The sequence below is a fragment of the Paroedura picta genome, chromosome 4 (genome assembly GCF_049243985.1).
Source record: "Paroedura picta isolate Pp20150507F chromosome 4, Ppicta_v3.0, whole genome shotgun sequence".
Classification (NCBI taxonomy): domain Eukaryota; kingdom Metazoa; phylum Chordata; class Lepidosauria; order Squamata; family Gekkonidae; genus Paroedura; species Paroedura picta.
Genome location: NC_135372.1, coordinates 43,807,737 through 43,830,440, shown reverse-complemented (window position 1 = coordinate 43,830,440; position 22,704 = coordinate 43,807,737). Strand labels below are relative to the sequence as shown.

At 43.2% G+C, this 22,704-nt stretch overlaps 1 long non-coding RNA gene across 1 annotated transcript in view; it reads left to right on the top strand.

Annotated features, from left to right (window-relative positions):
* LOC143836767 (uncharacterized) overlaps positions 1-22,704 on the top strand; it is a 191,083-nt gene that overhangs the window by 8,746 nt on the left and 159,633 nt on the right. Inside the window, exon 2 of the long non-coding RNA XR_013230720.1 lies at positions 4,169-4,252. This is a non-coding gene — a long non-coding RNA (uncharacterized LOC143836767). The remainder of the gene's footprint in view (positions 1-4,168; positions 4,253-22,704) is intronic.

Below are 22,704 nucleotides of genomic sequence, written 5' to 3'. Positions count from 1 at the left end.
ATATAGCCTCCCGCTAGTATTCAGGGAAGATATGCAGCAAATATCAGTTAAAACAGTGATCCGCCCAGCCTCCAAGTTAAGGAACCTTGGATTTTTCATGCTTATGGTAAATATCTTTAGTGAAACAATTTGATACAACATTGTGTGATAAAATTTCACTTTAGAGCCCTTGCAGACATCCCTATTGATTTCCAGTGGAAAGCCTGGGGGTGCTGAATGTGCGCTTGCAGAGCTGGAAGACACAGTGTAACAGCAGAATCCATAAATCAGATAATTGCAATCATTCTTCTGTTATGTATCCTTTTCTTGGAATAACACCGAGCATGCTGAGCTATTATTGTGGCTGAATGGCATATTTCTGAAATAATTCAGTGCAGAACAGTAGACTGTAACCTGGGCTATTGTCTGGATTTTGTTAGATGCTGAGCTGTTCTGAATTCTCAGTGGGGCTTATGTTTTCCCTAACCTTTCATAGAACAGGCCTAATATACAAGGGAGGGTACGAATGTAATCACTTCTGGTGTAAGATACTATGGAAGGACGGGTTTTTCTGTTGGTATTTGGATATATTATCTAATTGAGAAAAGCTTTTTAAAAAGAGACAGGTTTTCTCTTATGGTATGTGGGCAGAAATAGAGATAATGAACCAGAGGGTTCCCCCCCTCCCCAGGATTTCCCTCCATGAGCAAAAGAGGCAAGTTATTTTTTATTTAATTTGTAAAATATGGTAAGTGCTTTTGCCAACAGTGCCTATGGCTGCTTTGGAAATGTCATTGAAACTCCCAGTTGTGTGCAAGTTTCTCTCCCGTGCATGCATGTAGGTTTGCTTGATGGCAGCCACAGAGGACAAATGCAGTAGTTGTGTTTCCATTCACCACCCTGAGCCTCCTATAGGAGCGGCAGCTTGCAAATTCCATCTGTCCCCTCCTCACCCTTCTCTTCCCCCCCAACCCCCAAAGTATTGCTGGGGATGTTAGGGATGGGAAGATGTTTCCGCCATATCTTTATGTTATACTGATGATATTGTTGTATTTATGGTTTTTATGTCAGGGGTTTTAATGGGATTTTTTAGATTATATCGGACATTTGTAACCCGCCATAAGCCTTTGGAGAGTGGCGGGAAAAATCACCAAATAAATAAATAAATACTAAATAAGGGCATATAAATTAGATAAATAACTAAGTAATAAATAATAAGATTTTGAAACTCTTTTCTACACATTGGAATACATGAATCTGCCTTCTACTGCATCAAACCTTTGTTCTATCAAGTTCACTATTGCCAATTTTGATTCATAAGAGCTCTCCAAAGTCTCAGATATAGATCTTTCAGAGGAACTGCTGCCCCGAATCATTTTGGCCTCGGGATTCAAGTAAGACTAGAGGACTAGTTCTATTCTGTTGGCTGGTAAAAGGCTTACCTCAGCAACTTGTCATAGAGGGAGGTTATTAGGTTTTTCTCTCTGTGCTCCTTGACTGTTGATCTCCCAGCCCGCACAATGACTGACTGCATCCTGTTTGTCTGCCTGCCCCAATATGCGCTTACCCTCTTGACCCAAATTCCTAACAGCCATAGACTGTGTATCGAATCGAACGCTGATGCAAAATCCACGTCACATAAAGGGCTTGTGTAGGACCATAATTAGCTGAGCTAATTATGACTGGGGAAGGCACTGGCAAGGCCACCCTGTATTGAGTCTGCCATGAAAACGCTGGAGGGCGTCACCCCAATGGTCAGACATGACTCGGTACTTGCACAGGGGATACCCTTACCTTTACCTTAGCCAAATAGTACAGCGTTTGACAATGTTCATGTGTTGTAGCATAGCCCAATATGGCAATTATTGATGACACTATTATCTTCTACCCATTCTTCCAATTTATGTTTTAAGTATCTACTATTCGGCTTCGAAGCTACGTTTAGGAGACTTATTGGATGATAGGAGACTTATTGGACGATATTGCTCTTTTTGCAGATAGGTACATTCACCCTTCTGGTAGATCACCTGTTTCATTGATATGGGTAATTCACCCTTCTGGTAGATCACCTGTCATTCATCCTTCTGGTAGATCACCTGTTTCATTGATACGGGTAAATACTTTAGCCAAAAGTGGGGTCTACCAGCTTATGAAAATTTTAAAACATTCTAGGGAGAATACCTAACAATTTCTTCTCTTCGTCTCCACACTGAAACAACTTGAACAACATCTATGATTTCTTAGGTTTACTATGAAGGCATCAATACAAGCAGCCATCTTTGTTTTCCTGTGTCCTGTCAGGAAATGGAAGGAATGGTGCCTACCATAAGGACCACCAAAAGAGCCATCAGATGGTCATAATTCATCATCAGTCCTGATCAGCTCTGACAACTCTCTATGCCAAAGGCTCAAGATCCTTGCCAGCCCCCTGAGTTGTCTGGCCCTATGAAAGATAGATTCTAATAATCTGCACGTTGGGTGACTTGCAGCTATTTGCCAGTGCTAAAATCAGAGTAAATGAAAGCTTTTATTAAAATTAAAGCAATTTGCTTTGCCATCTGCCTCCTCTTTCTGTGAGATTCTTTAGAGGAGCCATTGGAACAACTTTGTGTGTCCATCTGCCGCTAGCAAAATCACTAAGCATGCAGAAATATTCTTCCCCATAAGAAAAAATGAGAGAGAATGCTATCAAAATTAATATTCAGCGGAAGGGTTCTGCATCATTTTTGTCAGGCTGCACACAAAGCTGCAACGATTTCAAGGCGAGCACCAGAATGCTACAAGTAAATACTTATGGTGATATTTACAGCCTGTCACTATCTCAGCAGCAAGTATCTAAATGGAGAAAACATAACAGGCATTAATGTTTTAATATTTAGCACTTCTCCCCCATACACACACACACACACACACACACACACACACACACACACACAAATGGAGCAGGCATATTAACTCCCATTCTGTAGCCACTCCACTGGCTGCCAAGCAGTTACAGGGCTCAAGTTAAGATATTGGCTGTCACATGCTAAGCCCTTCATGGCTTTGGACCCCTCATGTTTGCAAAACCACTTCCCCCCCACCTGCACCACTATGACAACTTCACACATTTTAGCAAGGTTTTCTGTGAGCGCCAACTTTCAAAGGGGCAAGATTAGTAATTCCTCATATATGTGCTTTCTCCGTTGTGGTTCCCACCTTGTAGAGTGGCCTGTCCGGCAAGGTCAGGAAAGCTCCCACTCCCCTGGCTTTCCTCTAACTATGCAAAACCGAATTATTTTAAGTCATCTTTTTTTATTCAGGCAATAGAATTACTTGATACTTAATAATTCACAAAGCTACTCAGGTACTTTATTAGAGACTATGGTCTATACTAATATATTTAGCTTACTAAAACCAGGATCTAACTACAGCGGGCGCTAGAAACTTACAGTTTTGCGTGTCCCCCGGGCGGCAGTCTCACGGCGGCAGCAGCTCTCTCGGGCAGCGGCTCTCTGAGGCGTCAGGCCAGGAGCAACTGCGAGCCACGCTGTGCGCAGCTCGTAGTTGCTGGGGCTGGGAATCGAAGCGCCTGCCGATTGCTCCCTCCGATTGTCTGTCCGGAGGAAGGGTCCAATCTGGACCCTTCCTCATCACGGACACATCCCGCCCCTTAGCGCTTTATTTAGTCCGCGGCGCCCATGGCGCCGCGGGCGGTGTTTAGATATGTTTTGTCTTAGTATGTGGCTTGTTGTGGCAATATTCCCTTTAAGATTTTTTTTAGCACTACTATCAGAATTGGTAGCCTCTAGCTTTTGGGTTCTTTATAGGGAAGTTGGAGTTTAGAAAGGTGTAGCTTTTGGCTAGGAGGTTTTTTTGGCTGGAGATTTTTCCTGATTGAATTACTAAGGCACGAATAGGTAAGAAACATTTTTTTCAAGAAAGATGGTTGGATTTTGCCTCTCCTTTTGACAGATTTTTAAACAATTATTTATCCTTGCAGATAAATATTGGAGTCTTTATAACCATATGCACCAAGTCTTGAGGCATTATGCTATTTATTATTACTCTAGACTAGATTAAGGTTAGTGCCTTACTAACTCCATAATTACCCCTCCCTTCTTTTTTCTTCTATTATCTTGTAATCGTTGTAATATTATGACATAAATATGCTTATTTTGTATTGATTTTATGTGATTTTGCTCTACAGTTTGAAAATACTGGCACCTTGAGAAACCATTCAGCAAAACTGGTGAGGGATGAGCCAATTGCCATAGTTACTATGTATTGCAAGGTAAGTTGTTGAACTGTTAATTCTCTATTTATTGTCTGTTACAGCCTGTATGCAATCTTGATTACCACATCTTTCTTCGGCTAGGAAGTTTATTGCTGTTAGTAGTTCATGTAGAGGTTCAATTTTTCACTTTTTACAGTTTGTTTACAGTCTTTGTATGATTTCTTTATGTTTATGTTAGCTATATGTTTTTCCATATTTAATGCAATGTCAAAAAAGATTGGAGACTGTAGTTTGTTTGGTTTTTTTTGGGTGGGCACTTTCCCCCCTTTCTTTAGCTTCATGTGACTACCTGTGGTTTTCTGTTATCTTATTTGGGCCATCCTTGTAGCAAGCTGTCCGTGTATATCATTCTGGCCTTTCCGCTAATCTTTCTTACCATATCAGGTAGCTTTTGTAGTTGTAAATATACCTGCTGTAGCTCCTTCAAATTAGTATGTGTCTGAGGGATTGGAACAGATGTGAATATGACATAGGGCTTAACTATAGCCAACTGATGGCTTGATGTGGTTGAGGTGGTAGCTGGAGGCATGTAGATATGTTTGCTGATCTGTCTGTTTCTGGTATCATGTGGTATTTGTGTGTCTGTCTCTGTACTGTGGAGCCTAAAAAGATTATTTCTTGTGTGAAGTATTTCACAGTTAGATTGAGGGTGGGATGGAAGTTGTTGAAAGCCTAGTGAAATTTTTAAGGGTTTCTTTGCCATGGATGCAGAGAATGAAAATGTCACCAATGTGTTCAGAAAACACTGTTTTAGAACTGCCATGAAATTGTTGGCCTCCTGTGGAGCCATGCAGTTGCCCATAGCTGTGTTATTGATTTGACAGTATAAGTATCCAAACCTCAAGTCGTTGTGGGTGAGAACAAACATCTGGAGTTCTGTGGCAAGATCTGCTTGTTGGTGTTGTTAGGGATGATGTTTCTAATGGCTTGTCCATCTTTAAGATGGTAGCTAGAATGCTGTTTTCTAGGAGATTGTCAATGGACTGCAGTTTCCTCAAGAAGTCTGTTGTGTCATGGACATGGACAAAGCTGATTTCCCAGCCTGATGTTTGCTTTCATCTATTTTGGTCCACTTGGGCCCAAGCAGCACTTAAGGTATTTGGGTTATATATATATATATAGGGTGTTTCTGCGTCTTTAGTCTGGATCCACAGATTGCATTCTTTACCAAGTAAAATGCATTCAGATTGGGGCCCGCAGTTTGTTGCCAAGTTCTGGTGGGAGTTTTTGAAGTTGTCTGGGGTGGAGCAAGATCTGGGGTATCACTTAGAAACTATCAGTCCGAACGTCTGGATCAGATTTCGGAACAATACTTGCTGTGCTTTATAAGCTATCAACAGGAAGACTGGGTAGACTTCCTCAACTTGTATACAATACTGCTGTTCATCAGAGTATTGGGATGTCCCCTTTTAAAGCAATTTATGGGTGCAAGATGAAACCCCCGGCCAACTTATACCCCACAGAGACAACAGTCATGGACAGGTAAAATCCAGGCTGCCTGGGAGGAGTTGAAACGAATGCTGAACAAAGCTAAAGACTCATATCAAAAAAGGGGTCCAGTGCGGTCTTTAAGGTTGGATATCAGTCTACACTTACACTAAGCATTTGAGATGCCAGCTGCCATGCAGAAAACTGGGACATAAATATGCTGGGTCATTTAAGGTGGCTAAGGTAATCAATGAAATGGTTGTAGAGTTTGCTTTACCAAAGACTTCTTGCAATGTGCACCCATTTTTAATTGCAGCCTTCTTGAGTGGTCTCTGGAACTGGATGAGTGATAACCACCATGGGATGACCCTGTTTCTATTATGGTGGGCAAGAATTATTATGAGGTATCCCAAATTCAACTATGAAATTTATAGGGGGCATCTCCAATATTTGATTGCTTGGAAAGAGTTTTCAGATGGCAATAATGAATGGGTGGACTCTGAGCACATGAAGGTCCCCAGTTTGGTCAGAAAGCTTCACACAATATCCTGTGAAATTATCTCCCAGTTGAAGAATGGAAGGGTTCTGGTTTAAGAGGTAGAATGTCAGGATTCTTGCTGGTATCTGCATCCTGCCATGTTTGAAATGTTTGCATGCTTGTAATTCTGTTGTATTTCTGTGTATTTTACAGCGGGGAGATGGAGTGAGCATTTGGTAAATTTGGAAATTTGGGATTGCTTTGATTAATGGTTTGGTTAGTTTCATTTTGATCTCTGTAGTGGCTGGAATCAGAATACCTTTATTGGCGCATCCAAAATCAACAGAACAAAATAACCCCCAATAACATTAACATATTATGCAGTTACAGAGTTATCTGCATAACTATGTCCTTGAAGCCCAGAGTCTGACAGTTGGGTTTTGCACCTGGGAATGATAGCTGTGTCTGGGAAAGTGGGAAAATTACCTTACACAGTGGAGTAGGGTGATGTGATATGGAGGTGGAGCTAATAGGGAATATATTGATTGATATATGTATTGCCAACCAGTCTTAACAAAAAGTATTATGAGCTTAGTTTATTGAGAACGGTCATCTTTAAGCTATAAACTGCCCCTTGATGCGCAGAGTGGTCTGACTGTTAACACCATACCTAGTTTCAGGACTTGAAAATACATTTTTAGGGGGAGGGAACATGATCCCATATTATCACTGTGACCTGTGGCTGTTGAATTGTCTAGCTCAGAAGGTGACAACCACAGGCTGAACTTTTTCAGTAGTTGGACCTCATTTATGAAATGCCCTTCCCCTTCCGGGTCTCCTGGCTCCTCTGCTGCTCTCTTTTAGGCACCAGGTCAAACTGTTTCTGTACCATCAGACTGTTAATTAAGAGACCTTTAAATACAATTTTAGCATGCCTTGTACAGAACCATTATTTTTAACTGCCCAGTGGCCTATGTTTTTATGTTCTGGCTGGGTCTTTAATTATGCTATGGCTGGGGCTTCATTATGTTGTGTTTTGTAAGCTGCCTTGGGCAAGCTTCTTGGGGAGGCAAATAAATGTTTATTTGTTTAAATAACTAAAAGCATAGTTCTTTTACATCCTTACCAAATGTCTTAAATGGAGAAAAACATAGTATCTCCTCAGATATAAGACCAATAGGAAGGAGATCTTTGTAGACAATACATTTAATTATGTATAGTTTCTAGAAAGTGCATATGGGTTCCTTTGCCGATAGATCAGTGTAGGAAAAGGTCACACCGGTGTCACTTTCAACCCCTACATAACCCTTCTGTACACTGTCTTGTATGTGTCTTTCTCCCTTTTACTTTTATTCCACAGCAGTAGGCGGGTTTGCTAGGGACAGATTGTGACATTTCCTCGATATTTAACTTCCTGTGATTTTATTTTCATTCTATTGTTTTGAATAAATTAGACTTCTGTTTATAAAATAAAAGGCCCTTCTTTTTAAGAGACCCCGCCCCCCCATTTTTCTAAGTGTCGATTTGTATTTGGACCTTGTTACACACAGGCTAGATCCCAAATATTGGAGTACCCAAAGTACGCATGTTTGTTCAGTGCTAGCAAAAGGACTCCTTTGCACATTACAACCCTGACAGGTATACCTATTGGGTAACAGACTATGAATATTCTAGTCGTACAGTAGCCTGCACGTTCCCCCACCTCCCTCTTTTCTAAACAACTATTCTGCTGACTGAGAATAAGTCACCGACCCTACCTATTTTCGGGTCAGGCTTGTTTGTTGTGGATGGCACTGGATATGGCAAAGAGGCTGTGTGTCACCAGCTCTCCTCATCTTTTCACCGTGTAGTGTGGCCTATGAGCATGATCTAGCCTGTAGGCTCAACTTTGTATTTTTTTTTAAACTCACCTGAAGAGATACAGACTGTTCCACGCGATGAACTTCTTCTCCCCTACTGGCACAGCAGTTGTGGCTGTCTAAGCCTGAGGCAGCACACTCTGTGGAATGAAAACAAAAAGCAGCCAACCTTGACAGCCTGCTTGCTGTCAAGGCCTATCTTAACTATTCTTTTGCCTCTCAATATAAGAACCTGTCAGGATGAGGCTTTTAACTTTAAGATGCCTTGAACTGCCAAATTCCTCCACATGATCATGTACAAAAAAAGGCTAATGTGGAAACAGGCTAATGTGAGCTCTGATGTACTTGAAAGGAGCTGGTAGCCATTTTGTGTAATTCCCCTGCTCGAAAGAGGGTGGCTGAGATTAGGGTTGCCAGACATCCCGGACTGGTGGAAGATGGCTCTCCTCTCTTGTCGCCCCTCACTTGGTTGGTGGGAGGAAAGGAGGGGCTGGCAGTGATGGTAATATGGTGATATCCCTTTCAGCATGACTGTGAGTCATATCATAGAGGGGCAATGCTATAGCATAAACCATAGAGGTTCAGGCAAATGCTAGCACATTGCTCCAGGTGGTATGATTTGCAAATTGAGTCAGAAATGATGTCACCAGTTCACCAGCATGTCCCACACTATGCCAGTAGTTCTCCTGCTTTAGCTATGATAGATCAGCTATATAACGTTCACTATAGAGCAGTGGTCCCCAACCCACGGGCCATGGCCCGGTACCGGGTCGCGAAGGCCTTGGCGCCGGGCCGCAGCGCCCTCTTCCTGCCCCCCCCGAAGCGAGAAGCTCGCCAGGCCGCGAACAAATCAGCCGCCGAAGCAGCCGATTATCTCGTGGCCCGGCAAGCTTCTTGTTTCGGGATGGGGGGGGGAGAAGCTTGCCGAGCCGCAAGCTAATTGGCCGCTTTGGTGGCCGATTTGCTGGCGGCCCGGAGGGGCCGGGAGAGGGAGCCGTGGCCGCCGGCATGGCGGCGGCACAAACGCGCATGTGCGGACTGCTGCGCACGTGCATTTGCGCCCCTAACGGGCGCAAACGCATTTGCGCTGGGACTGCCGCGGTTGCTCAGGGCCCCAGGCCGCCCTCTCCCGCCAATCCGGAGCAGCGGTCCGCAGCAACCGGAAGGTTGCGGACCACTGCTATACAGAATAAACCACCCACAAGTTCAGGTAGCTTATTAGATCCTGATTAGATCTCAGCTTCAGATCATGAGTTCCCAGATAAGGACAAGGGATTCATGATGACATCTATGCTCAAGGATTGATCCCAATGGTCCTCACACTAGCATGCTTCTGAAACGCTGCTTGAATTTCATCTAAGGTTTTGGAGTCACAAATGCCCTGGCTTTGTATGATGGCCGCAGCCATATTTCTCCCTCAACTACAAGATTTGTTCCTTCATTTCTCCCCTCTTTCTGACTGAGCAGCCCTAGTGAGATCTGTTTTCTTCTTTCCTGAAAAACTTTGGCAGTCGCACCTTGTGGCAGTATGATATTTTACTGTGGTCTCTGCCCCAGAACCCAAGGAAAAGGGCGGGATCACCCTTTAACTGAAAATGGCACTTGAGACATGTTAAAATTCAAAATTAACTAAATATTTTATTCAATATAAAGGGGAAAGACCCATGGTTGAAATTTTTGAACCAACTCAATATAGATGTCTGAGGTAAAACAGCCAGGCACAAAGTGTGGAAATGGTTTAGAAGACGTATCCCCTTTCTTTGGACTGAATGTGAGCCTCCATCTAACTGCCCATTCATCCTTGCCAGCTTTTCCCACTTCTCCTGTGTGTGATAAAACTGCTCCTAGTCAGGGCTGAATTCTGAAATTGTCAGTACCTGACTGTTATCAGCTAGGGCTGAACTGTCAGTACTCCACTCAGTCAAGGCAGAAATCTGACTGTCCTCAGCATGCAGCTCTCAAGTCTTTTTCTTCTCAGCAGATGCTAACTAATCAGATTGCTTGGAGCAGCCTGTCACTAGGGTTGGGTGTTTCGGCTGTCGAAGTGGCCATTCGCGCCTGAAGCAGCCAGCACCGTGGCGTGGAGGGGAGGGGTGGTGCTGGTGCACCAGTTGACACATGCAGGCACAGAGCTTGCGTGCCACCACCCGCACCGCCCCCCCCCCCGTGCCGTGGTGCTGGCTGCTTTGGGTGCGAATGGCTGCTTCGGTAGCCAAAGCGCCCAACCCTACCTGTCAGTAAAGGTTTTCTGTTTCTGTGAAGAATTAACCCTTCACAGTTCTTTACTGTTTGTACATCAGTTCTAAGCTTTTAAAATGTGCACCTCGTCACACCTTGGTTTTTTTTTTTAATGGAATCAAGGTGTCATGAATTGTTTTCTACATTCTACTGGTTCATTTTACATTAACAGTATACCACAGCTTTCATCTCCTACATTGTCTTATTTCCCTCTCCCTGTGCATATTATCACTGCTGTATGTATGCACTGATTATCTTTCAACTTTTCATTATTAAGAGAATGCTACTATATCAATGTCAAAATCAAAACATCTCCAGTGCACCCAATATTAATCTAAAGCCTATTACACTTAATGATATTGTTATAAGGCAAGTGAACATCTACATTTATACTTTTATTTAGATATTTATATCCTGCTTTTCTCCCCAATGGGGATCCACAGCATCTTCTTCTTACAATATAATTCCCCTCTTCATCATTTTATTCTTAAAATAAGATTGGTTCTGGACAATGCCAATGTTTTGCAATTAAAATTTAAGCAGCTGTAAATAAATCCTAAATAAATTCATAATGAAGCTTTCTCATTAGTCTGGGCAATGAACCAAGCAAAACATGGGCTTAGTTCAGACATAACACAAAACTATGGCTTATTTTAATGATGGCTGGTTTGTTAACCCAGGCTCAAAGATTTATTAACCTCATTTATACCCCACCTTTCTCCCCAGTGGGAGCCCAAAATTGCTTACATTCTCCTCTTCTTCTTTATTTTATCCATACAACAATCATGTGAGGCAGTTTGGGCTGACAGTGGGTGACTGGCTTACAGTCAGCCAATAAACTTTCATTCTTGAGTGAGTGGGGATTTGAACCTGGACCTTTTAGCTCCTAGTCCTGGGTTTTTCAACCAGGGTTTCATGGCCAGTGATGGGCCTGGATGGGATGGGAAGGAGAATGGGCCCAGATGGACATGTACACAGTTGTGCTTCCTAAGCATAGTCTGTACAATTGTATCACATCTGGGATTCCACAAAGCCTGAAGAATGTTTCAGGGGTTTCTCAATGATAAAAAAGTTGAGAAGGGCTGCCCTAATCTGATGCTCTGTCCACTATGCCATACTCAAATCCTGATTTTTCTTTGCAAACACTGGTTTCGTCATTTTCATTCTTGCCAGGCACCTATGTTGCCTAAGGGTTCATGAGAAGAAGAGCTGAGTTTTTGTACCCTGCGTTATAGTACCCAAATGATTCTCAAAGTGGCTTACCCTTTCTTCCCCCACAAAAGACACTCTGACCCATTATGTACGGGGCTGGAAATCCAGGATGGCTGCAGCAGGGCAGCCCCGATTATGCACCTCGCTGCTGCCATCCAAGCCCTGGCCTGGCACAGCGCCCCGGAAGACCCGCAACAATGGGAACATGGAATCTTCCGTGTTCTCTGGGATGCCTCAGGTGCCAGCGGAGGCTGGGTCGGACCAGCCCCGTGCATAAGCGGAACAACCTACAGTGCCCCTGGAGGGACACTGCATGCACTGTCAGCTCTGCGGAGCCAACCGGAGAAGTCCCCCCAGATGGCATGCCTCACCTTGCCATTGTGCGGTGGGGGCCCCATTCCCCCCACTCTCCCCCGCTCCCCTCCTCACTGCTGTTTTCTCCAGGCAGCGTGTTGAGCTTTCCAGCTCCGGTGTTTTATACTACACTGGGGCAGCCCATACTCCAGGGAATTCCCTCCCCCGTGAGTACACGGGAAGTGCCCGGGTATGTTGCCCTGGCACAATGCCTGGCAGCAGCCCAGCTCTGTGAGGTAAGCTGAGAGAGCTCTGGGAGAACTGTGACTGTGACTGGCTCAAAGTCACCCACAACCACATCTGCTCCAATCCCACAGACAGAGATTCCCACCTGAAGGATCTACAATAATCCTTCTTGGAACTAAAGTATCCAGCCAATGAGGTCAAGAAACAAAGCCAGAAGGATACCAAGAGAAAACCTGTTGGAAGACAGACCCAAAAGTGACAATACCACTAGTGGTTACATATAGCCCTCAACACAAAACAGTACAGCGCATCATCAGTGACTTGCAACCTCTTCTGGATAGTCACAATTCTCTTTCCCAAGTACTGCAGGGTAAACCTTTTCTTGCACACAGACAACCCCCCAATCTCAAATAGCTTCTCACCCACAACAATGCAGCATCTCATGCGAACATGGACACTGGTACTAGAGTTTGCAACAAACCCAGATGCTAACTTTGCTGCCACATAAACTCCAATGCCACAATCACTGGACCTAACAACATCACCTACAACATCAAAGGCTTATTCACTTGCTCATCTTCTAACATTTTATATGCCATCAAATGCCAGCAATGCCCCTCTGTTCTCTACATAGGGCAAACAGGTCAAACCCTCCGCCAAGGAATTAATGGACACAAATCTGACAACAAGAATGATATGACTGAAAAACCTGTAGGGATACACTTCAACCTTCCATGACATTCAATAAAGGACCTCAAAGTAGCTGGTTTATTGCAAAAGAACTGTTCTTGAACAGACTAGAAAGGGAGACTGCAGAAATGCAAGTTATTAGAACACTCAAAAGAATGGCATACCCTAGACCAGTGGTCCCCAGCCCCTGGTTCGAAGACCGATACCGGTCTGTAGATCAGTCGGTACCGGGCCACAGCTGCTCCTCGTCCTCCTCCCCAGCTGCTGCCTCGGGGGCTGCCATGCCACTCTGCCGCTGGCTCACCTTTGGTTCTCTCCTGTGGCCGCCATGGCTGGGGCTCCCCCTCGGTATGGCACTGCGCAGCTGCTGCTGGCAGTGCCCCCCAGCGTGCGGCAGGAAGTCAGGGGTGTCAGTGGGAAAGCAAGCGGAGCAGGGGCTCAGGCAGCGGTGGTGGCGGCGTCCCCCCCGCCGGGCCTCAGTAAAATTGTCAAGCGTTGACCGGTCCCCGGTGATAAAATGGTTGGGGACCGCTCAACAAGGACATAGGGTTTTTTTAATCTCACTATGGATGCTAACCTCATTCAGATCTTATATCCATATTCCTTACAATTCCCTCTTCTTTTTAAGTTATTTTATTTGGGGCAATGTAACTGTAATGTGATGTTACCAATATGTAATGTGATGTTGTATTTAACTCTCTGGTCTCAGGACAAGATACTTGCCAGCACAGTTTCTCACTTGCAGGGATGCTTCCACGCTTGGGTGGAGATGGATGGGGTCAGCAACTAGTCTCTTTTAATTATTTATTTTCACAACTGGGAAAAAGGTTGTCATTAATTACTAACATGGACCGTCTTATTTCTCCAACGTTTTTGTGAACTACAACTGAACTCAAAAGGACTGATGAGCTGTTTTAGCAAAGAATTATCATATGGCATCATATGGCTTAATTTGGACATTACGACACAGTTTACTAATTTGCCACAATTTATTTCGCTTCATATCTCTACACTTATGATGGTTGTTCATTTAGTCTGAGGAAGAGTGCATGCACTCGAAAGCTCATGCCTTGAATAAATCTTTGTTCGTCTTAAAGGTGCTACTAGACTCATGTTTTGTTGTGCTACTTCAGACCAACCCACTTGAATCTACATTTCTTGCTGAGAGAGAGAGAGAGAGAGAGAGAGACTGAATGAGGAACTTCTGAGAAGGAGGAAATTGCCCTAAGAGTAGCAATCTAGAGACAGGCAAGGAATAACACTTAACAGAAGAGAAGGGGCTGACCTCACTATCCTTCCTGCTGCCCCCCTCAGGGTCTTCTTCTTTTCTTCTTTGTACACCAGACATTGCCTTTTCCAACAAAAATGCACTGAATAAATAAACTGGAGTTTAGAAGAAGCAGCAGCAGAGTAAACTCTCTGAACAATAAAGGCACCGAGTAATTTTTCAACCGTAATCTCTGCCATTCCCTAGAGCAATGACCTAGATCCTTCAGCCTTAGTTCTCTCCCTTTTCTACTGTTTTTTCACTTTTATTTACTCTCTGCTATCTTTCCTTGCCATAACTGAGAGAAGTCTCCTTTCTATCGCCCTTCCCGTATTGCTGATCAGCATGCCTCCGAGCCAGTTGGTTAGCTTTCTGATTCTTCCCCACCTCAGTATGGCAGCTCAGGCATAAGCCAGCTGGGGTGGTGTTCCCATCATAATCACTGCTGCAACAGCACTTAGACTAGGGACTGGCTCAGGCTCAGGGATATTGCAGAGCCTGGGATGCCATAAGTGGTAATTTTCTACTGCTAAGCGTTTTCATATGCTAGCGGTGTTATTTAGAACAGTCGGGATCCAACAGTATGAAGTGAGCTCCTTGTCAGACGGTGGATTGCACACAAAGGGCTGAAAGCGAATGGCTGACGTTCTTCGAGCTGCCAAAGGGATCAGCCATTTGTTTCAATTTTGAGCCAGGCAGCCACTGCAGTTGGCTTTACCCAAAGATGGCAAGAGCTGACCTTCATGTACATGTTGTGATTAGCCAGAACACACCATCAGTATTGTTGCAAGCTTCTGTTTATCCCACCATGATTTTTGGTGGTAATCATGGTAAAAATATGTAAGATAGAGGTTGACTGAAGTATATTAAAAGAGGCAGAACTGGTAAAAAGGTCTCTGGCTTCCCATACATAGAAGTGTTCTGATTCTGTTTTGCAGGCAAGCAACACTAGTGTAATACTCGACTGGTTGGGAGGCAGAGTCCAGGGGAGGGGGGGCTCAGATTTTAGCCCTCCCCCCCACCCAGTGGGCCTGTGAGCAATGCCTTAGAAATGGGGAGGAAAGGAAATATTTCTTCATCCTGGATCCCCCCCCCCCCCCGGGTCTCTGTCTGTCAGGATTTGAGGACAAGACCTGAATTCCTTCATCCTTGGATGTTTTGAGTTTGGCCTTTTAAAGAAATACCTGGGATGGGACATGTAAGCATTAGGTGACAGGCATCCTGCCCAATGGGCTCTTGCCTTCCACCCTTCAAGTCTTTAACAGTTTCTTTTAGCTCCACCTCTTCAAGGCTAGGGCCTTTACTGTATTTCTCCATTCTATTTCTGACAGGCTTTCTGCCTGCTCCAAGGCATCTGGAGAGGTTGTCCTTCCTCTCCCCATTTTCCTGCTGATGCCCAATTGCCCCTCCCTCCTCTGACAATTCAATTGCAGCCAAGGACTATCACCCGAGTTGGCATGCCAGTTCCCAGGTGGGACCTGGGGATCCCCTGGTTTTACAACTCGTCTTCAAATGACAGAAGTCTATCCCCCTAGAGAAAGTGGGTGCTTTAGACGGTGGACTCTATAACATTATGCTCCACTGGGGTCCCTCCATACCCCAAATCCTACCCATTGTTGGCTCCACCCCCAAAATCTCCAGTTATTTTCCAACCAGTGCTGGAACCTTGAGGTTGGTAACCCTACCATCCAGACACCAATCAACTTTTTATTTGCTCCCTATCTTGAGCTATAGTTATTTATCTACTTAATTTACACCCCGTTTTTCTCCACAATGGGAACCTGAAATAGTTTACATCATTCTTTTCTGTTGTATCTTCACAACAATCTTGGGAGGTCAATCAGACTGAAATTGTTGGAATTGCAGTTTGGTGAAAGCAACCCTGAAGAGCTGTTGGCAAACTGTTTAAACAGCTAAGCTGTACCTATGTGCTCACTAGTGATACCTAATGATCACTCTGAGGTTGCAGGGAATTTTGAGCCATGTGCTCTGGAGATTCCATTGTTTACGGTGAGCTCCCACCCACTCCCTCATTCTTCAGGGAGAGCAGCTCTTTGCAGAAGCAAACAAGGAGCACCCATTAAGTCTCTGCTAATGTATGGACACGTAGTCTGCTTGCAGCCTAGCCACAGAAACTTGCAATGTGCTGTTTTTGTAACCACTCTTTGAAGCTTTGGTACTCAGTAAGAAGACTGAAGCAAATAAATAAGATATATATTTGTAAATAATCTTTTCCAGTAAAGATTACTCTCTTTTAAACCTCAAAGCACTGTGAGTTTGCATCTGTGACTCATTCACAAAGTTAACTAATAATTGCATACTTTCAAAATGCTGTGTTACTCTGCAGCTCTATTCCTCTGGAGGGACTGAGGTTCAATTTGATTGGAAACTGTTGTAGTGCTGATTTTTCTATATAACTTTTCCAAGTATAATTGTAAGGAAAAAGAGTGCAGTCCAGAAGAATGAGGATTGGGGGGGGGGGGTGGAGATTGAGAAGGGAGGATAAGTGGAAGGAAAAATGGGCCAAAATGAAAAGAATGTGTGGGCCAGCAGCTTCAGGGATCAGGAAATCGCTTATTGATTTGAACTAACCAGCCAAATCTCTGTGCTTCTAGGAAAATGGCACTGAATACCAATGGAAATTATAATCAGAATGAAATTGAGGATAGAGTGCCCAGCTGGAGAAGATAATTGTGTAGAGAAAGATTAAATGGAAAACTGAAAAGTGAAATGTGCAGGTATATTAAATAACAATCTATTTAATTGATTAGGAACTCTGGAAAAGACACCAACTTAAGAAAATATGCATGAACAAATCTTACCTTCCTTGTTGGATGAGGAAAGTCTGAATAGGGTAGGACTGCAAAAGCGGATTTGAAATTTCTTCTCCTGGCATCCGGGAAAGAAAAAAAAAGGGGAGGGGATTCAAATTTAAAAAATGAGAATGAATTATCATGGTGGAGTGCAGGTAGAGGTGAAGAGACTGACTTTATCCTTAAGGGGAAGAAGGATCTATTCTGAATAAAATTCTGAAAGGCCAACATATGTCGTCTTTTTTTTCTTGTATTTGTTTTAATGAGGATCCTATTAAAATTATATGAGGTTTATTTGGATTATGGTAATTTCTATGCACAAGGCTAATATACTTATTTAAAACTATGGGGATTATACAGATCCTTTATTTCCTATTTAGAAAAAGTTGTTTATGTATTGATTCATTTGCATTACATCTGTTGTTCTGTAATTGTTCCAGGGAGTGGTGGGGTAAACATGGTTTACTAAAACTCCATTGTTGCTCGGGAATTAAATATCTGAGGGAAAAATAATGTTTGACTTTGTCTATGTCTGTTATCTCTCTCTGTGTGAATATATTTTCATAAATCCTAGTCACTTTGGTTGAGAATTAGCATGACCCACTTGATGCTTGAAAAGAAAGTATCTGTACTTTATCGTAAATTTTCCTGTTTCTAGAGAGGAAAACATGACCATTCTTACACATACTTCCAAACTCCTGATATGATCTCCCTAGATTCTGAACAACATGGTCTTTCTTTCAAAATGGAAAAATTAAATTGATGATGAAAATCAGCCATTAATTAAACCTTATTTAGCTCATACGCTTGGTGTCTCACATACTCATTATGAGTTTGGGTGTAATAGGAATTAACTTTGTTTTAATTTCCAGAGTTCATCCAGAGTGCTGCTCACTCATGACTCACTGAATATTTCTCTTTATTAACTCCTTCTTGGAGCAAGGCTTAGCAGGTCTGTTTGGAAGGAAGTCCTGTTTTATTCATTAGATTAGTCACAGGAAAATTCTTGGGATAGTAGCCCTTGTGTTGTTCCCCCTCTTTACCTTTTAAGTGTGTAATTTAAATCTATTGGATCCCAACATTATAGGAGAAAGGCAGGATTACATTTCAATCAATCCAACTCCATGGATCCCTGTCCCGATGCAGAACTGATGATGATGTCATCTATTCAGTCATGTCCGACCCTTGGCGATTCTATAGGAAAGTCTTCGCCATGTACCCCTGTCTGAACTGGTGTCGGATGAATGACTTTTTTGCCATTCATAGGATGAATGTGGGAAGACACTTCCTCTTGGTTCGGTGGTCAGTCAATTTACTAACTGCCTACCATTTTAGCAGAGTAAGTTGGATTTGAAACTTTGAGAACAAAATCAAACTTTCAGTGATGTCATGAAGTTTTAAAATTCCACCATAATCAGGTGTAAAATATCTCAAGTGCTGCTGATTTATTGGCAGAAATCTCAGTTTACATGATGGTTGCAAGAAGACCCAGGGGAAACTCTGCTAATTTGTTTATGCTTCTCTGATGGCAAGATATATATGTTGTTTTACTGTTGTCACCTGCACTGAGTAATATGGCAGGGCAGGACAGAAAAAATATGGTGATGATTGTTAACACCTCCAAAACATCTTCAGTCGTTATCAGAAACCTTTCAGAATTAACTGTTAAAGGTGTTTCTCTATAAGTGCACATATTGTAGACATTATGGTTATCATTAGTGGAATTTTGAGTCTGTCTGAACTCTGAGCTTTCTCCAGATTTGCATGTGGTCAATGAAAAGGTGGAATCTAGAGAGGAAATTCCAGGGACAGCAGTCATCCTAGTGGCCTATGATACCAGAAATGTGCAATATTAATTTTCCATGACATAAATGATAGATACAGAAATGTTGATGTTATCCAAAGAGGGTAATTAGTTGGAGAAAGTTAGTTTAAATGAGGATTCTCCACCTATGTATACAGAGATTGATCCCTCAAGAGAACTCTCAAAATAAACCATGCTAGGTTCATTGGAAAAAGTTTTTATTTAAAAGAAAATAATAAAATGGCACAAACGCACTGAAAATGCATACAAGGCTAGCTAAGAATAAATTGGGGAGGAGAGGGAAGATAGCAATTTTGGGGAGGCAATATTTACCAGTCTTGAAGATAGAGGTCCACAGAAGCAGCATAAAAATGACCAGCATTTCACAGGGAGAAGTGAAGGAGGCTCCCTTTCAACTGTGGATATGCAGAAGGTTCAAAAGCACACAAACATTGTGCTATGGAGAATACATGCTGGCCCCCTAAAACAATACCTTGATGGGCTTTTCAGGGTTGAACAATGATCTGGGAGAGGCATAAGGGGTTTACAAGGAATTGAACTTTAGGTGTAAATCAAACCAGGTTTGGAGAATAGTGTTAAGTATTGTCTAATTATGGTAAATGTGTACAGGGGAAATGGGTCTGGGAACTGATGATATCATTCAAAAGTTCTTGGGAGACCTATTGTCCTAAATTATACTTCCTGGAGTGGGGAGGAAGTCATGAGTCAGTCAGCTGTTCTTTCTCACACATTCAGAACTGAATGCATAAGAAGGAACATTCTAAACTCCAGACTTGCCTCTGGCTAGCATCCATTTCTGTATCCTGTTGGACCACACAGTGTAAAGGTAAAGGTAAAGGTATCCCCTGTGCAAGCACCGAGTCATGTCTGACCCTTGGGGTGACGCCCTCCAGCGTTTTCATGGCAGACTCAATACGGGGTGGTTTGCCAGTGCCTTCCCCAGTCATTACCGTTTACCCCCCAGCAAGCTGGGTACTCATTTTACCGACCTCGGAAGGATGGAAGGCTGAGTCAACCTTGAGCTGGCTGCTGGGATTGAACCCCCAGCCTCATGGACAAAGCTTTCAGACGGCTGCCTTACCACTCTGCACCACAAGAGGCTCATTCCACACAGTGTATGATCTGGCTAACATCTATTTCTTTGTCATTTTTGTCCTGACAACATATTGCATCTAATATTTGTGTTGATGTTATATGAGGGGCATCTATGAACATCTAACTGTCCCTCGGTAAGAAAGAGGAGTCTGCCTGCTAAAACTAATGCCATTCCACATTGCAGATTGATACACAAAATAATTTAACAAATAAAGAAAAGAAAGAAAGAAAATCGAAGGATAACTGGTGTCTGTTTGGTAAAGGCTCTGTTTGAGAGTGGATGGGGTTTCTTTTAATGAATGACTAATATTGCCACTAGGCATTTGACATATCAAGTGTTTGACATCACTATGGTATTATATAGGAAGGAACTGTGTTTTTCAAAGCATGGTGGCTGGTGCAGAATTATGGAAAGTGGAAGAAATTTCTTTGAACTATTTTGGTTTCGTTCGGAAAAATTATTCTGCATACGTTGTCACAAAGATTTGGCCAAGCCAGACTCGGCATCCCATGATCCTGATCCTCTCATTTGTCTGTTAGCATGTTTTCTTGGTATTGACTAAGTGTTCATCTTATACAATTCAAATGGGAAAAAACATGAAACTAATTAATCTGATGTGCAACTTTACCAGATGTGCCTGCAAAAAATTGGTGGGATTGCAAACCTTTATTGGACACTACAGTGTTTCTTATGCCTTCATAAAACAATGAAAATGTGGTTTAATTTACTGAACAATTATAAGGCAAATGCAAAACATTCAGTTGGGATTAACTTGGGAAATAGAAATTAGTTTAATAAGTTGTAGAAAGGCATGACAATACAGCATACTACAAGTTTTAAAGAAGCTAAACAAAAGATTTTTTGTCATATTTGTGAGCAGGCAAATAAATAATAGATTAGACTACTACCATGTCAAGGGAGTCTATCAGTATACATCCATCAACCCAAAGATTTCTGTAAGGTATAGCAACTTTCTAAAGCAGCAAAAATAATTACTCTCAAGCATCATAGATAGAATCAAGATATAATGACCAAAAGGAATCAAAAGCTACATGCTGATTACTGGATCCAGATTTTTTTATAACAATGTAGAAAATGCCTGGAATTATGAAGATGGGGGTTGGATTCAGCCCAGTATTTCCATGAGCACAAAGACCTCTGCCTACAGAGTGTGACGTTCTTAACTCCCCCCCCCCCTGGTGGCATTCTGAAAACAGCAACAGATCTTCTAGTTTAGAGAAGTAATGCCCTGCCCAGTTGAAAAGTATAGTAGCTCTAAAGAGTGGAGTGATCCATGGTTTGTTTAGATAAGTATTTAGGGTATTTGGTAGTGTATTCTTGCCTTCTGAAATGTGAAGATTACCATATATACTTGCATATAAGCCGACCCGCATATAAACCGAGGGTCGTGCTAATTTCACCACAAAATGCTTGAAAACTTATTGACTCACATATAAGCCGAGGGTGGTGCTTGGATAGTGGCCTTTTCTCCTTTCCTCCCCTCCCATTTTGGCCAGGATCTTTTTTTCCCTTTTCTTCCCACCTTCCTCCTCCCTCTTTCCCTCTGACCCCTCTTGCCTTTTTATATCCAATTCGGTGCTCCTTTCCTTCTTCTTAGCCCGGTGTTCTGTTCCCTCCACTTTCCATTCCTTCCTCTAGGAGTGTTTCCTTCTTCTGCTCTCTGTTCTTCCTCTGAGACAGAAACTTCAGAGCTTCCTTCAGCAGCAGCAACATGTGTTAGCCTCGTGCTAGCCTAATTAAGGCAGTGGGGGGAGGGAGGTGGAGACTGTTCTTTCGCTCCCAGGCTTGCTGCATCTCTACTTCTTCCTGCCTCTGCTTCTTCAGCTAAGTATACTTGTCTCCCAACCCCCATCCTCCTGTCTTGTATGGCAGCTGTTTTTTCCCCGCATATAAGCCAAGGGGGACTTTTTCAGCTTAAAAAAGGGCTGAAAAACTTGGCTTATTTGCGAGTATATACGGTAGCTAAACTCAAGAACTTATACAGAATTGTTTAATAAACACGGGAAAGCTTCAGAAAGCTTAAAACCTTCACATTCTGGAAACATATGAACTGGAATATGTGGAAATTATGACGTTACTTCAGAATTATTATTGATTTACATCAGATTTCCTCCCCCTCGTTTCACGTGACCTTCCCCCCCTCTGTTGAATGAAATATTTTGTTTGTTTTTGAACACTCAAAAGTCTCTTGTGTGCCATTTTCACAAGTATAAATGAAGAAAGTGATCTCGTTACTTCCCTCAAATTCCAGGAATGAACTAGCATAAAAATATGATACTACTAGCCTGAAAGCCCATTGCATCCAGCAATGCAACGGGTGCTACCGGTGGCCCCCCCTGAGGGCAGCACTGCCACCCTACCTGTGCACGCCACTGGTGGCTTGGCCGACATCCCTGCAGCCAGCCTGCTGCGTGAGTTGGCAGTTGGGTCAAACAGTGGGCTGGCCAGGGCAGAGTGGGAGCACCCTCCTTGGCACCCATGGAGAGTGTGCCTGCGAGATTGCATGTGCGCCTCACAGCTGGCTTCTGGGGGTGGGTGCTTCAGGGACCGGCCCAATCCAGGTGCACCCAGCTTTGCTGGGTGTGCCCCAATTGGCCCATGGAGCCGGAAGCAATGTCTGGACACTCAGACAGGTCCTGGACACCGCTCTACCCACAGTGGTGCTTCCAAAATATATAATGGTTACAGATGGGACAGCCGTAGACCTTTAAATAAGGGACAGCTCAGCCTGTGAGGTGATGGGGTGGAATCCTGCATGTGAGAAACAGAAAATGGTGAGATTGCCATAGTGCAGAACTCACATCATGCAAAATTGGTGTCATGAGCAAGCCTCAGACCAGGGGGTACTCTTTGGAGGAAGAACAGAGCAGTAAGAGCATGGCACTAGCTGAACCCCGTGAAGATGAATTGGAAAGGCAAGCTGCCCAGAAATCCCAGCTGGAAGTGCCTCCAGGAGCACCTTAGCTTGCCAGCCCACCCCAT